General features: G+C 41.2%; 1 protein-coding gene across 1 annotated transcript in view; it reads right to left on the minus strand.

Moving 5' to 3' along the window:
- SETBP1 (SET binding protein 1) overlaps nucleotides 1-16,019 on the minus strand; it is a 260,174-nt gene that overhangs the window by 68,265 nt on the left and 175,890 nt on the right. The gene's annotated exons all lie outside the window — the stretch shown is intronic.

Below are 16,019 nucleotides of genomic sequence, written 5' to 3' on the forward strand. Positions count from 1 at the left end.
AATCATGGACTTGTCAGGGTTGGAAGGGACCTCCAAAGATCATCCTGTTCCAACCCCCCCTGCCACGGGCAGGGACACCTCACACTAGATCACATTGCTCAAAGCCGCATCCAGCCTGGCCTTAAAAACTCCCCTTCTCTTCTCTAGTCTTGCATTCTGTCTCCATAGCAGAGGTGCTCCAATGCCCTGATCATCCTCGTGGCCCTTCTCTGGACACGTTCCATCATGTCCAGATCTTTCCTGTAACAGGGGCTTCAGAACTGGTTGCAGTACTCCAGGTGGGGTCTCACCAGAGCAGAGTAGAGGAAATCACCTCCTTCGACCTGATGGCCACACTTCTCTTGATGCAGCCCAGGATGTGATTGGCTTTCTGGGCTGCAAGTGCACACTGGTGGCTCACGTTGAGCTTCTCATCCACTAGCAACCCCAAGTCCTTTTCTTCAGGGCTGCTCTCCAGCCAGTCACTGCCCAGCCTATGTAGATTTTTGGGATTGCTCCAACCCAGATACAGGACCTTGCACTTGGTCGTGTTGAACTTCATGATGTTGGCTTGTGCCCACCCGTCAAGGTCCCTCTGGATAGACCCCTTTCCTCCAGCACGTCTGCCGCACCAGACAGCTTGGTGTTGTTGGTGAACTTGCTGAGGGTGCACTCAGTGCCACTGACCATGTCACCAACGAAGATGTTAAACAAGATAGTAAGAGCATTTACTATTACACTGGGAGAAAAAAAGAAAATATATAAAGAATAATTCACAAGGGAAAAAGCCAATTTGTTACTCAGGGGAAGGAAGAAGTGATGCCCTCCACAACCACAAGTAATTTTCTTCTAAATGCCTTCTTTTCCACATTCTTTGGACTTTATACTCGATGAAGCACCAGTCAGGGTTCTAGTGATGTCTCTCCTGGCCCATTCCTTGGTTCTGCAGTGGTGGGCACACACCTGCCAGTGGGTTCAAGTTCTTTCTCTTCCCTTCCAAGAGAAGTGTTGCTTCACTGCTTCATGACATATCCCTTCATTTCCATGGGAAGCACTGGAAGGTGGTGCCTACCAATGTGTGCATGCATGAAGTGGAAAAGGCAGCATTAAGCCTTTCCACCAATTGAGTCATGGGGCACGGAGGCTCTGAGTTTTATTTATTGTGTGTAGCAAACCTCCTTATCTCAGTGGAGCGCCTACAAACTTGGCAAGGGGGTGAGGCCATCTATCATCTAATGCATTCCTTGCCCTCCTCAGCTGGCATATTTTGTTCCCTGTCTTAACCACAAAGCACATATTTGTCCTAACTGCAAGGCCTCACACAATGTTTGTGACATTAACTCATTTGGATCAGTCTCTGACGTGCTCACAAGATTTAAAAATAAAGTGACTTGGAAATTGTGTTAAAATAAGTACTGCTACTAGCTTGATGTAAATAAGAGGGAAATCTTATCCTAAAAATTACTTCTATTGCCTCTGGCCATAGTCATCCTGGTGGAGAAAAGCCACCTGCTCTTCTTTAAGCCATTTAACAGTTCTGGGGGAAAAAATGGTGAGCACATCCCTGTTTATAGAGAAGGGGTCAGTACTGCTCTATTTCTGTCTTTGCTATCTCTGTATAACTTTGTGATTGATGCTGCAGTAGGAATTACTGACACTCATGCACAACAATGCATTTTTAAGTCTATTGCAATTAGCTGTTTCTCATTCTGACACCAATCTTCTGGCATTAGACCTCCTTACACCTTGGTTTATCCAGCCATGAAATGAGGGTAAAGATACTGACCTCTCTGTTGTAAAAGCAGTCTAAGATTTACTGCTGTACCATGTAGATATTAGGCTGAATATCTAATAACTAATAGCATATGTAAAAAAAGTGCAAACGCTATTTGTCTGTCAATTCTCATCAAGAGACATGTTCTCAGGACATTCACTTCTATCTGAATTTGCCTCAAAGTCACTAATTTATATGAGACTGCACTGACGCTTTGTATTAATAAAATTTTACTTGGTATTCAAGGCATCTCTTATCCTCTGAAACACAAAGTGCCCTGGGGGCAAATGTAATTCTGTCTTCAATGAGGGTGTAAGACATAAGGAAGATAATAATAGAAGGGATGATACTTACTACTCACAGCAATGGGTTGGAAAAAAAGAGTATTACTCTGGGGCAAGGGTGAATAAGAAAGAGTAATTCAGTTGGTCCAATTTAGCAGAGCAAAGACTACAAGGACAAAGAATCAAGGCCAGACAGCAATGCCAAGATCCCTCTTGCACACTGTCAGGAGATACAGAGGCTGCCAGGACCATGAAAAAGCTCCATATTGAGTGGGATCTGCTAATAGGATCAGACAACCTATCTAGATGGCCATCCAGGTGCCTCCTTCTGAGGTCATCTCTTTCTTGGTGATTAGATGAATAGTAGCATCCCTTGGGTGCTTGGTAGCATCATCCGAAGTTATACTGCTTAGTGGTACATACTCCCCCTCTCTCCTGTCTTTACCCTTGTCTGTGTTTCAGTGGTGGCAAGTGCTAGTAAGGTTATAGCATTCTTCATCAAGAATTTAAAAATAAACAAAATTAAATTTGACTAGGAGCCTAATGAACTATTTTGTACTTTGATGGAATGGTATGACTTATCAAGGGACTTAGTCCAAGATTTTTTTTGTGTTAATCTGATGCTAAGCAGAGGAAGGGTTTTGAGAATACCACCTTCTCTTGGGTTTCTTCCTTACCATTGAAACTGTATGTCTATAACTAACATCAATCGTAACAGAGAAATGGAAGACCAAAAGCTACCTTGGAAACTGTAACACTTAGGATGAGAACCTGTACTAGCCAGCACTATCAGTGGGGAGTAACTAGGTCTTCTGCAAATAAAGGAAAGGGAAAGGAAGGGAAGGGGAGGGGAGGGGAGGAGAGGGGAGGGGAGGGGAGAGATGGGAAGGGGAGGAGAGGGGAGGGGAGGGGAGGGGAGGGGAAGGGAAGGGAAGGGAAGGGAAGGGAAGGGAAGGGAAGGGAAGGGGAGGGGAGGGGAGGGGAGGGGAGGGGAGGGGAGGGGAGGGGAGGGGAGGGGAGGGGAGGGAAGGGAAGGGAAGGGAAGGGAAGGGAAGGGAAGGGAAGGGAAGGGAAGGGAAGGGAAGGGAAGGGAAGGGAAGGGAAGGGAAGGGAAGGGAAGGGAAGGGAAGGGAAGGGAAGGGAAGGGAAGGGAAGGGAAGGGAAGGGAAGGGAAGGGAAGGGAAGGGAAGGGAAGGGAAGGGAAGGTTTGGGAAGGTTTGGGAAGGGAAGGGAAGGGAAGGGAAGGGAAGGGAAGGGAAGGGAAGGGAAGGGAAGGGAAGGGAAGGGAAGGGAAGGGAAGGGAAGGGAAGGGAAGGGAAGGGAAGGTTTGGGAAGGTTTGGGAAGGGAAGGGAAGGGAAGGGAAGGGAAGGGAAGGGAAGGGAAGGGAAGGGAAGGGAAGGGAAGGGAAGGGAAGGGAAGGGAAGAAAAGAAAAGAAAAAAGAAAAGAAAAGAAAAGAAAAGAAAAGAAAAGAAAAGAAAAGAAAAGAAAAGAAAAGAAAAGAAAAGAAAAGAAAAGAAAAGAAAAGAAAAGAAAAGAAAAGAAAAGAGAAAAGAAAAGAAAAGAAAAGAAAAGAAAAGAAAAGAAAAGAAAAGAAAAGAAAAGAAAAGAAAAGAAAAGAAAAGAAAAGAAAAGAAAAGAAAAGAAAAGAAAAGAAAAGAAAAGAAAAAGAAAAGAAAAGAAAAGAAAAGAAAAGAAAAGAAAAGAAAAGGAAAAGAAAAGAAAAGAAAAGAAAAGAAAAGAAAAGGAAAGAAAAGGAAAGAAAAAAGAAAAAAAGAAAAGAAAAGAAAAGAAAAGGAAAGAAAAGGAAAGAAAAGGAAAGAAAAGGAAAGAAAAAAGAAAAGAAAAGAAAAGAAAAGAAAAGAAAAGAAAAGAAAAGAAAAGAAAAGAAAAGAAAAGAAAAGAAAAGAAAAGAAAAGAAAAGAAAAGAAAAGAAAAGAAAAGAAAAGAAGAAAAGAAAAGAAAAAAGAAAAGAAAAGAAAAGAAAAGAAAAGAAAAGAAAAGAAAAGAAAAGAAAAGAAAAGAAAAGAAAAGAAAAAAAGAAAAGAAAAGAAAAGAAAAGAAAAGAAAAGAAAAGAAAAGAAAAGAAAAGAAAAGAAAAGAAAAGAAAAGAAAAGAAAAGAAAAGAAAAGAAAAGAAAAGAAAAGAAAAGAAAAAGAAAAGAAAAGAAAAGAAAAGAAAAGAAAAGAAAAGAAAAGAAAAGAAAAGAAAAGAAAAGAAGGAAAAAAGAACTGCCAGCATTTTGGCCATCATTCTTACAGTGAGAAATAATGTGTCCTCCCTGGAACACTTTAACCAGTGTAAATATATCAGAACTATCCATATTTTAAGTAGGCTTCTTTGTGATTCATGATGAATCTATAGATGCAGCTGACCTGCTCTGTACTCAGGTATGGTACGAAAGTAAAGTGCAAAGTGCCATCAAGTCATATAATACACTTTGTTTATAGACTTCATTTCCACCATTTCAAAGCCTTGCCAGCATTAATTAATTAAGAACTTACAACAGCTGTTTGAGTTAGGCAAGGATTATTATATCAATCAGTAAATGTGGAGACTCTGACAGACTGAGGCTGCCTACTTTGTTGCAAAATCTCAAAAAAAGTAGGTGCTTGGCTCCAGCAGAATGATTCAGATCACTTAAAGCAGGTGCCTGCACAAACTGTTCAAGCAAACAGAGATGGATGCCTCTGAAGTAGCACTCAAGCAATGTTCACACATTTCTCCATCAACTAAACAGTGAGCTGCAGGTCTTTCATGAGATGATTTAGTGTGGTTGCATGCAGCCACTCAGACATAGGCACTGGGAAATATTATTCTCATGAGTGCAGCTGGGTAAGTGCTTAATTTAAGGCTCACAGTGTGTAATCCTGCTTATGTGAGAATGAAAATGCAAATTCTCTCTGAAGGGCAAGCACCTGTGTTGTGGGATAAATGGAAGAAGTAATGCATGATGTTAACGGTTTGAGCATTTATCAATAAAATAGAGAAGTATAGATCTAGTCCGTCCAGTCCAAAGGGTTCTGATCCCAGCATTTCCACTTGTCTGGACTGTACTAGGCAACAGGTAAGACCATAGAGGAGGCTTTTCCTGCTTAAGGCCAACCACTCAACAGAGATACAGAAGGTAGATAGTTTCAGCCCAGTGGAAGGGGAGATCTTTTGTTTGCAAATCTTCTGTGTTAGGGCTCTACCAAACAAATCACATCATGTGAGTTAGCCCATGGAACAGGCATTCCCCCATTTGTCCCAGGCTTATCTAGCATTTAGGAATGCCTGGGTGTTTCCACACTGCCAAAGTGACTTGCCCTTATCCTGTAATCTGGTATCCTGGTCCTCCCACTGTTAGCTGGACATTAAAAAGCCATTTGTTCCACCCAAGAGGAAGGCCAGGCATGGCCAACATGACAGTGTGCACCAGGCTCTGCTCCAGACACAGTGTAGACATGCACCATGCAACTCTATCTCTTAACCTGGTGTAATATTGCAGTGCTAGCTGGAAGTCCCCAAACCTCAGTATCACTCCTGAGCAGGGAGATGGCAGATGGTTGCAGGAAGTCCCTATTTTGGCATCTGTATTAGGAAGAAATTCCTAAGAAATACCTGTAATTGTACCCCAGAGTACAGGGAGATACTGCTCATTAGAGATCAGGATCAGGTGCTGTGGAGTGTGGATTGGTCTGCCCACTCCAGATGTGTGAACCACACATCAGACCCCAAGTTTCTCTTGCTGAGGTATTCCATACTAATCCAATGTCATCTAAAACTCGTGGGTTTGGTGAGGCTGTGATTTAATGAAATGTGTCCTTCTCAACACCTTGGAGAAATTTGCAGCTCCTTACCCACTTGAGTCATGATGGACTGCCATGAGCAGTTAATCATTGAACAAATGCAAAACCATATGCTTATGGGCTTAAATTACTCATAAGTCCAAGATACAGTGTCCATATTTATACATACACAGATGTAGGTCCTTCTTCATACGAAACAGACTGAGCCATTTTTTGAGACTTAAGACACATCCAGTTCATTCTCACAGGGACTATAGCTGACTCATGGATGGTCTAAATCACATTCACTGACTCCAAACAATGCATCCTCTCAGAAACAGAGCTGAGGAAGAGACTCGAGAGTCCTGAACCTGAGCTTCAGTATTATCATCTTCACCTGCTAGAGGTTTCTTTGATCTCAGCAAGACTCTCTCCTGATTAGCTGTAGAAAAGAAGAATTTGGGTTAATGCATCATGCTCTACCCACTCTTCAATGTAAGAGTGGCTCCTATTATCCTTTTAGAAGTTTCTCTTTTTATGTAAGAACTTGCACAGCTGACTTGGCTAAACTTTTAATGGGTACGCTTCTAGTGTGGGAGGAGATGTTAAGCACTGTTTATTGTTACTTAGAATTACACACCCAAATGCCATAGCTCCATCCAGAGTTCCCAGGCATCTAGCTACTCTACTATCTGCCACAGAACACTGTATCACAAGATCTTCTTTACCGCCTAAAGTAATGTCATGATGGAGTGTAGGAGCCAAAGAATGCTGGGTTTGCAAAACACATGCATTGCTTCACATTGCAATGAATTCAATTAAGAGGAGATCAGGCAACAACCATTAATTTCAGCACAATAGATTTCTCTGCTCTTTTTATTTGCTGAGATAATGTCTTACTAGATTGAATCAGTGAAATCACACAAGATTGCCCAGTGTAGCAACAACAGCCAGTATCTGCCTCGCATCTCTAAGAGGCATCTCCTTATGAAATGACTCCACAGTTTGTCTGACACATCTCTACTGTTCAGTCTGTTCTGTTGGAAGTATAAAAGTTAGCTTTCCAATTTATTTGGCTGAGTCAGAATTCTTTGGGGCAGTCGTGCACAAGCGCATGTTTTGACTGCCATGCTAGGAGTAAATTGGGTCCCACTGTGCCAAAGGAGATGTGCTATTGTCCTTGAGTACACTTCTGGGGGCCACATGTGGGTGCACACAACTCAGCTGAGGTGGGGAACTTGTTCAGAGTGGTTTTGAGGCTTTGTTAAGAAGCAAAACAGGAAATCTGCATGAATTTGGAGTTTCACTATTTTGTTTTAAACTTGTTCGTCTCCCAGAATTGTCTTTTTTTAAGCAGAAAATATAGAAATATCAGAATGACAAACATTCTGCCACTGACCACGTTCAAGTTCTGGCATAAGCCCAAGGTTTTACTGGTGCAGACTAGACTTCAGGCAGCAAAGAGAACCTGGGGCAGTATAAGGATTTTTTTCTTTTCCTTTTTTAAGCAACATAAGCAACTCAAAGGCTGTGTCAACTAACTTAAGCGCTCTTTATGCCAACTAATTATAGCTGGCACAGAAAACAATGCTGACTATTGCTCCCTTCCCTGCTTACACTGGAGGCGAAGAAGGCCAAAGACAGAGCTGAAACGGCAGCTCTGTGCCATCTGGAGAGGCTCTGTATCCACATCCCAGCTGCTTGGGAGTAGTGAAGAGGACAATGAACATATCAGTGGGGTAAGGAGCATCAGCAGAGGCCTGCCTGCCCCCATGTGCCAACCCTGCTATACAGTACAACTGCCATTGTTGAGGGTGTCTCATGTCTCATTGTATCTGTAATGACCAACCTTCCCCCCTGGTAACTGTGAAAAGGGTAAGAGCTGATTTTACAGCCTCATTAATGTGGGTCCTCCCCACATCTGAGAAAGCTATGAGTTGTCTCAATAGCCCAAGAATGGGAAAGATATCACTACTGGCCTCGATGTGGGACCTAACAGTAAAAACTTCCATCACCAGAACTGTAAACTGCTGAGCTTTGAAGTACACTGCTCATTCATGTTCCATGACACTGCTGAACAAACTCTTCTTAGATGTCTCCACAACTGTTTCTGCTGTCATCATTCACAATTGCACTAAGAAGAGTGGGTACAATAGAAACTGGCTAAGGTATGTCTTGCAACTGGTATGAACCAGACAAGCTCTTCACAGCTTGCTCCCAGTTTATTTAAGCTGCCTTTGTGTGCTGCAAAAGGCACTAGAAACACTTTTGCTGCTGCTTCAGTAACACTCTGACGTCAACACTTTGATTTGATTTTCTGTCACTGTTCTTGCAGATTAAAGTTCAACCAGTGACCCACGTCTTGATAGCTCATTAGAAAATCCCTCTGAGCCATCTAGTCCTTCCCTTGTTTGACAGTTAACTCTGCATTGCACATACTCCCAAAGCCTCCTAAAGCCAGCACTGCCCCATGTGAAAGCTCAGTCAGACTCAGTGCTGCTGCAAAAGCCTATGGGAATCCATGCTCAGCTGCATGTTTTCAATGACAAATTACTAACGATTCCTATTATGAGTTCTTGGGTCTTTTCAAGTCACTGAAGTTGTGCAGGAATTCCTTCATGGACAGTCAAAACTTTCCTTTCTCATGCTATCTCTTCCCTCCACCCTTAATCTGTAAGGGAATTATTTTGACTTCCTTCATGGTGAAACTTGAAACAGGACACTCTTACTCCTTTTGTTGTTCAGAATAATTATTGTAATAGGCTAAGACACAGGCTAAGAGCTGGCATAATGCTCTTTCGGCTTCATTTTGCTGTGATGCATGAATGTAAAATGCTTGTCAGGCAGTGGGAACGAAGAAGCTGTCTCAGATCATGCTTCTGGAGGTCACAAACTCCAGATCTCACTTTCACAGTTGAGTAGGATAGGATGCAGGTTGCTCTGAGTGTATTCTGATCCTGTTAACTGGCAGGTATCTTGAGCTCAGCCTTTCCTGTGCCCGGCTTTGAATCACACTGGTCAGCAGGGTAATAGTGAAGATGCAGACATTGCTTTGTTTTACTTTCTTTTTGCATCTGAGCAGATCTCTTCTTGTACTAGACTATCAGAGCATTTGAGCAAGAAATTATATTGCATATAGCCCAGACCTACAGCACACACTTTTCCTTCTAAGTCTTCTCAAACTGCCAATTTTAGAAGTATCTGGCTGTGTACTGTCAAAATCTTAACCAATTCTCTTCTTCTAAGCTAAGAAATTCTCTGTAAATGCTGAAAATGATGTTGTTTTCAGCACACAGTAAGTAGAGCACAGTCACAAGGACTCTGATGTGCCCCCAGTGAAGCCATGGATGGGACTTGCTAGTAACACCCTCTTTAGTCTTGACAGATACTTCATTCCAAAAGTCAGCCTCACCATTTTCAATGAAGAGACGTTTGATTTACTCTGGGCTGAGAATCTGGCCATGCTCGTTATTGTCTTTTAAAGCCAAGAGCCCAGCAGAAGCCAATTGTGTCTGACATGAAGCTGCTGCATACCCAACGTGGAATCTACACAACTCCATAAACCAGCAGTGGTCTAAATAAAAACTTCAAACAAAACATGCTGGCACTGGCCAGAAAGAGCAAAGATAAATAGCTGGGAACCATCAAGTTGTGAGGGAAGAGCTGCTTGACTGTTGGACAGAGGCAGAAATTAGGCAGAGTGCTGGGAGGCTTGTAACATTCCCGAAAAGAAAAGGGGTCACAGCATTTAATTTGATTAATTTCTCACTGGTCCAAAAGACTTTGTACTGAGCCTCAGGCAGGGCAATAAACATGCAATCATTAAGAGAGGAAATAAAAGGTTGGTTGGATAGTAAATACTCAGCTCCCTTCCCCACTCCAGCTTACCACTTGTTTCTTCTCTTCTTGGATAGTGCAAACATTGGAAGCAATACAGTAAGCAAGTGGTAGCCTTAAAACAACACAACACTGCATTTCACTGCATTTCAAATGTCTTGGTCAAAACACTTTCAAGGACAGCTTTGACTTGCTCTCCCCATCATTTCTGTTTTCCCTCTACAACCCATTCCTTCAGGAAATGCCATGGGCAAAATGAAGCAACATCATGCTAGCTTGTACTCCTCTCCCCAGGACCAGCAGAAGACTTAGCGGGAAATAGGAAGAATGTTTATCCTAAGAGGGGCAAAAAATGTTTTTGGAGATCATTTTGGTAGCTTTTCTTGTAATCCTAAGCATGCAAGGGCCCAAACACTTGTTTCAATGAATGTATTTTTATTTACTAATAGTTGTATTTTGCAAAGCTCCAATACCAACTTTTATGGGCCAGATAGTACAAACACTCACCTCATAACTGTACCATGCCTATCCCTCACCACAGGACACAGAGAGAAGAGACAACCTCTCACAGAAAATTTTGCAGCTGCTTGAAGGTACATAGGAGGCTGGGGTGTCCAAGGAAAGCACAGCAGAGACAGAGCTGGGGAAAGGGAGGCTGACTAATTCTACATCTACATTCTACGAACTCAGTGAGTGAGGTTCACATCTGGTTCTTCTCCCATCTGCTTCAAGCACTGTCACTGCTTCCACAATGCACTTGCTGAGCAGTCTTCTGCATCAGATCTCCCCACGGTTCTGTATAGCAGGAAACCACTTTTATCCCCTTTTTCCAGACAGACAGCGAGGTTTACTGCAGTTTAGACACTATTCTGCACTCACATGCGAAAAATGGTATGGAAGATGGGTCTCCAAAACCTGGACCATGCATCAGCCTGTCCCTGAATTTATTCATACAATGTGCTATATATGACATGTAGGTCTCACTAAGTCAAATGCTACTACTGAAGAAAGCAAGTTGACTTTTATGAGTGTTTGAATTCTTATCTAACGAATTTTGTTCATTACCTAATTTTCACTTCTCCTCCTTTGTTTCAGTCTGTAAAGGTGTATTTGTGAATAATATATCTGCAAGATCCAGCCACTAGAGATATTTATTTTATATCTCTAAGCTGGTCAGATGAGAAAATGTTCATCAATGAAACTATGGGACCACTGTGAACCAACCGTGATTCTGGAGCTATAAAAGGAAAAGATTTGTAGAAAGTATTATTTTACAAAAATCAGCAAAGTTTGATTAATAAGGCAGTTGTATAACCATATCTGACTCTGTCTTATATATGCATTCAAAAGAAACAATAAGCTTCTCCACTACTGAAATACAACCCTCTTCTTGGTGTAAAACTGTGGCTAATTAAGGCTTCGTGATAATAGACCAAAACTTGATATGCTGTTTTTGAAAAAAAAAAAAAACCTCTCAAACAACATCCCCTCAAACCAAAATAAAACTCATGGTGGCTTTGCCAATATTTTACCATATTTTCTTTTGCTCATAGCAAGTCCTGTTTTAAATCACTCTAATGCATTTGACTTCAGAGAGTAAGAATCAGAGATTTATTCAGTGCTGTGTGGCAACAGCCCATTCCAGCAGAAAACTGAGCTGTGAAGGGGAGTTTTGTCAGGAAAGAAATCTCATCTGGATAAATGACATTCCTTAGCAGAGCATGGCTACATATATATGTGTTTGTACTGACAGCAGATGAATGCTGCTCATTCGTTTGAGTGTCACTTCTCCTCCCTTCTTCCAGTATTACTCCTACTTTTCTTTTGGAAGGTTTACACAGTGTAAGGATTTTTAACAAGAACATGGGCACTTTTAAGATAAAGACATTAGAAAAGAACTTTAAACAGATACAACATATAGTTGTGCAGTTAATAGACTTGACTTGCATATGTAGGCACTTGTGACACAGCTCCTCTTTCCCACTCAAGTTACAGAGCCAAACACTACTGACTCTGTGATACCCATCCTCCATCTAAAGCTGATACTGGTTCCTTCAGAGTTAAACCAGCACTGTATAGACAAGCCGAGAAGGAAAGTTCAAATCAGAAGAAAATCAGTTCGTAGCAGTGCCGGATATTGAGGAGGGAAAGCGTGGGGAAACTTGCAAGTAAGTTAAGCATTAATTTGTAAAACATGTTTGTCATGCTAACTATCCAGCATTTGGAGACTGACAATTACTACTTTTCTAATAGCTGCATATGATTAATTTTATATTCCTGTAAATTTACTGTGCATGGTGTCTGTACTATATCTGACGAAACCCATGTCCTTATTAGCTGGTCTTTGAGCCATCGTGCCCAATATGCAAACAAGGCAATCTTTGCTTGTATATTGTCATTTAAAAAAAGGCAGAAATACTGTAGGCCATAGACCTTGATTAGTCTCACTACAAAGAAAAGCAGAAACACAGTCCAGCACACAGTGACTTTTGACCTCTGCTTCACCTCCAGCTACCTTGTGGCTTGTAATGATTGTAACTAGGATATTTGGACAGGTCACATATACAAATTGCCATCTTACTTTAAAATGTTAAATGTTCCTTTCCTCACTAGCCTAAGGGAATATGGAAGAGATAATAATCCCTGCTTTTTTTCCAAGGTACAAGGTATGGCATCAAGACTGCTCATCAACAATGCAAGTTTCTTTTTCAGCTTCATGTATAAAAGCAAAGCAGGCAGACACATGACAGGAAAATGAGGAGTTTGCTATGAGGACCTCTTTAAAAGACAGCTCTCTTTTTAGTCTCCCCAGCCCAGCTGTGACTCCAGTCTGTGGCCTCTCTCTGAGTCTCTCACATCTACTGGAGAGCAGATGAAAGAATCAGCTATCCAGCTGTGCACAGTGCCTTCAGTCACAGAGCACTAGAATGGCCTCAACAATGTTTTGCAAATACCTCTGGCTGCTGGGAGTGGAAGGAGAGTGTGATCTGCATTAAAGATTGGTGCACATAACTTGGAAGCTCAGTTTAGGATGTGCCCATGTAACAATATGACTGTGGCAAGGCAGGATTGGAAACACCTTCTGCTACATCCTTGCTGATAGGCCGGACTAATGCCTTTGGACTAGTCTTTCCAAAATTTCAAAAAGAAAACCAGGGCTTAATTAGTTTTGATTAAATAGTCTTACTAAATGCAGGAGGGTTAGGTGAGCACAAGGAATCTTACAAAAAGAGCTACTTCAGAAAAATGTATCAGGAAGAAACAGGTCATGGGAAGCGGTGAGAAGGAATGTGGGAAGAATTATTAATTAGTGTTTATGGAATGAACTCCGGTTTACCCAGAATGCACTGAGGGAATAGGCATATGCATTAACACTGCATGTTTAACCCCAAAAGCTCTCAAGAACGTAAAATGTGCCAAAGCTCACAAGATTCCCACTAATGAACGGCCAGTGATAGTCCAAGCTGGTGCAAGACAGGGAGTGGATGTTTGCCATGGCCAGCAAAGGTGACTGGTGACACTCTCAATGAGACCCTTCATTTTTGGTATGGATTTTTTGTACCAGGACAGCAACGAGCTCCAGAAAGTAACAGGCAATCAGAAACTAAGAGGGGTAAATTTTCCCTTGACATCTTAATCTTCCTTGATTGTAAAGTCCTTCGTAAGCTTTAGATAATAACAATAAAGATAGAAAAAATACAATGACGCCTGCACCAATGCAATGTATTAATGTAAATTGCAATGCCTGAATACAAAAGGCACTGAATGGTTCTCACACCACTCTTACACAGATATTTCTACCAAGAGCGGCTATTTCTTTTCCTCCATATTTCATCTCCAGCAACATACAGAGTCACAGAATCACAAAATGGTAGCAGCTGGAAGAGACCTTTGGGGATCATATAGTCCAATATCCTGCTAAAGCAGGTTTCCCTAGACCAGGTTGTATGGGAATGGGTCCAGGTGGGTTTGGAATCTCTCCAGGGAGACTTCACAACTTTTCTGGGCTGAGTGTTCCACTGTTCCCTCACCCTCAAAGGAAATACGGTTTTCTTTATGTTTAGGTGAAACTTTCTGTGTTCTAGTTTTCACCCTTTGCCATTTGATTGTGCCATCACTGGGCACAATCAAAAAGAGATTCACACGGTCCTCTTGACACCAGCCCTTTAGATATTGTTAAGCATTGATAATATCCTCTGTCAGTCTTCTCCTCTCTAGGTTAAACACTCACAGGTCTCTCAGCCTTTCATCATCAGAGCTCAGCTCAGTCTCCTCATCATCATCATAGCCCTCTTTTGGAATTTCTCCAGTAGATCCCTGTTTCCCTTGAACTGGAGAGGTCAGAGCAAATAGGCAGGGTAACCTTCTTTGATCTGCTGGTTGAACTTAATGCACCCCAGGACAGAACTGGCTTTCTTGGCCACAGACTATATTGCTGGCTTATGGTTAACTTGTGGACCATGACAATACAGTCAAGTTGCAAATGGCATTATTAAGCGCACCAGAATGCCCATGAAATAAAGATAACACTGAAACTGAGATATAAATCTATTTTCAGTTTTTATCTGAATATTCAGGATGTCTCCTCTTATCTGTGTTTTATATTGTTTTCATAGAGAAAAATATGACAGATACCAAACAGGAAGAGCAATTCGTCTATGAAAATTGCCTCTCAGGATAGAGCCCTATGTTATCATAGGGCTTTTTTAAATCTTTTATTTTTGCGGTTAGTCAATCACTGTTTAGTCACATTGGGGAAATGCAAAGTGAATTAAGAGGAAGAAATTCAAAGTTATCACAGAAAAGTTTAATCCCTCTTCAGTGGGAAAGAGTTAATAGTCATGGCTAGATTCAAATGTGGACCTCTGTTGTGAATCCCAGTGAAGGTCAAAAGCATAGAGAAAAAAAAAAGCTGCACTGAGATCTTACACAGTCATAAGCAGACAGATGTTCCTAGGCTTTAATGAGCAGTCTTGGCTCCAGGCCTTTCTTGGCAGATCTGTTTACTTTTAGTATTTTTCCTTGTAGTGCAAGGTATGGCTCTGGTTAGCTGAGTCTGCTGGGTCCATCTACTTGATATCTTGACAATCAAAAAACCCATAATCTGTGACATGATGGATTAGGTCATTGGGAATTATATGCAGTTGTAATTATGAAAAGTAAAAATAAATAAAAATAATATTTTTTTTTGTTTAAACGAGAAACAGTTTTAAAAGTTTAAATAGCAAATTATGATGGAGCTTCTGCTGCAAGTTCTACCACTCCATCTTACATTTTTGTCACCACGTACAATAAACTGAAGGAAAATAACACAAAATTGACTTTTTTTTTTTTTTTGCAATTTTATTTCCGAGTCAGCCTGGTGGGGATCACGACCCTATTTCTGAAACTCATTTGGGTTCAGCAGCACTCAGAATTTTCTCTTGGCAATTTGCCATGCCTAAGTGATATATATCAAATTGGAAAGTACAAGCTTAGCAAACATCTTCTATTCAGAAAACAAAAAGGCTACAAATCCAGCTGTTATCAAACTGTGAAATCAGTAACTTCCACTTAAAAAATGAGAAACAGCCTTGTTAAAAATTCTGAAGACTTTTAACCCTTGCCTATTAGAACACAACTTCCTTAATGCAATATCACTGCAGCACTTGGTAGAGAATAATTTTATTCTTTGTCCAGGCATGTAGCAACCCTAATATAACCTAATATTTCTGGAGGTCTCATTTCTGGGTGTCATAACTGGTCTCAAATATTATGATATCACAAATGGGAATGTTAGTCATTTTAGCGCCTTTTCACTGCTGTAATACAGGTCCTGGCCTTAGTGAAGGAAATTAAAATGTCTAGGTGGCTTAAGCATGAGCAGTCTTTGGATCTCAACTGGTTACCAGTCAATAAAAAACTTAGGAACCTTACATTGGCAGGTTATACAAATTCTCTGCTTCCTCTATGTTCTCATCTGATTCTCTTTTCATTTTGAAGGCTACATATTACATTTTTTTGAAGCTCTATTTTGGCACATCAGTATTTCATCCACCACTGGTTGGTATAGTAAAGGACTCTTTTTTGCAGATCCAAGTGTGAAATCTGCTTTAAGATAAACACTCTGATGCTACAGGAGCTCTGGGCTTGCTCTCAAGATAAATTCATTTATATTGCAGCAAAACACCTGCCTCTCTGTCATCATGAAAACAGCTTCATATTGTTAAGCACAATTCAGTCTGTCAGACAATATTCAGCTTCTTTCATTTTCCCCTCTGTGGGAGAGGAACAGATGTACTTAGCAGCCAAAAGGAGCTTCCTCCCTCCTCATCTACCCACCTTATACTTCCAAATCATGAGTACTAAAACTCTTCAGTCAGTTGGCTAGGCTTTA

This window comes from Indicator indicator, chromosome Z (genome assembly GCF_027791375.1).
Source record: "Indicator indicator isolate 239-I01 chromosome Z, UM_Iind_1.1, whole genome shotgun sequence".
Lineage (NCBI taxonomy): Eukaryota > Metazoa > Chordata > Aves > Piciformes > Indicatoridae > Indicator > Indicator indicator.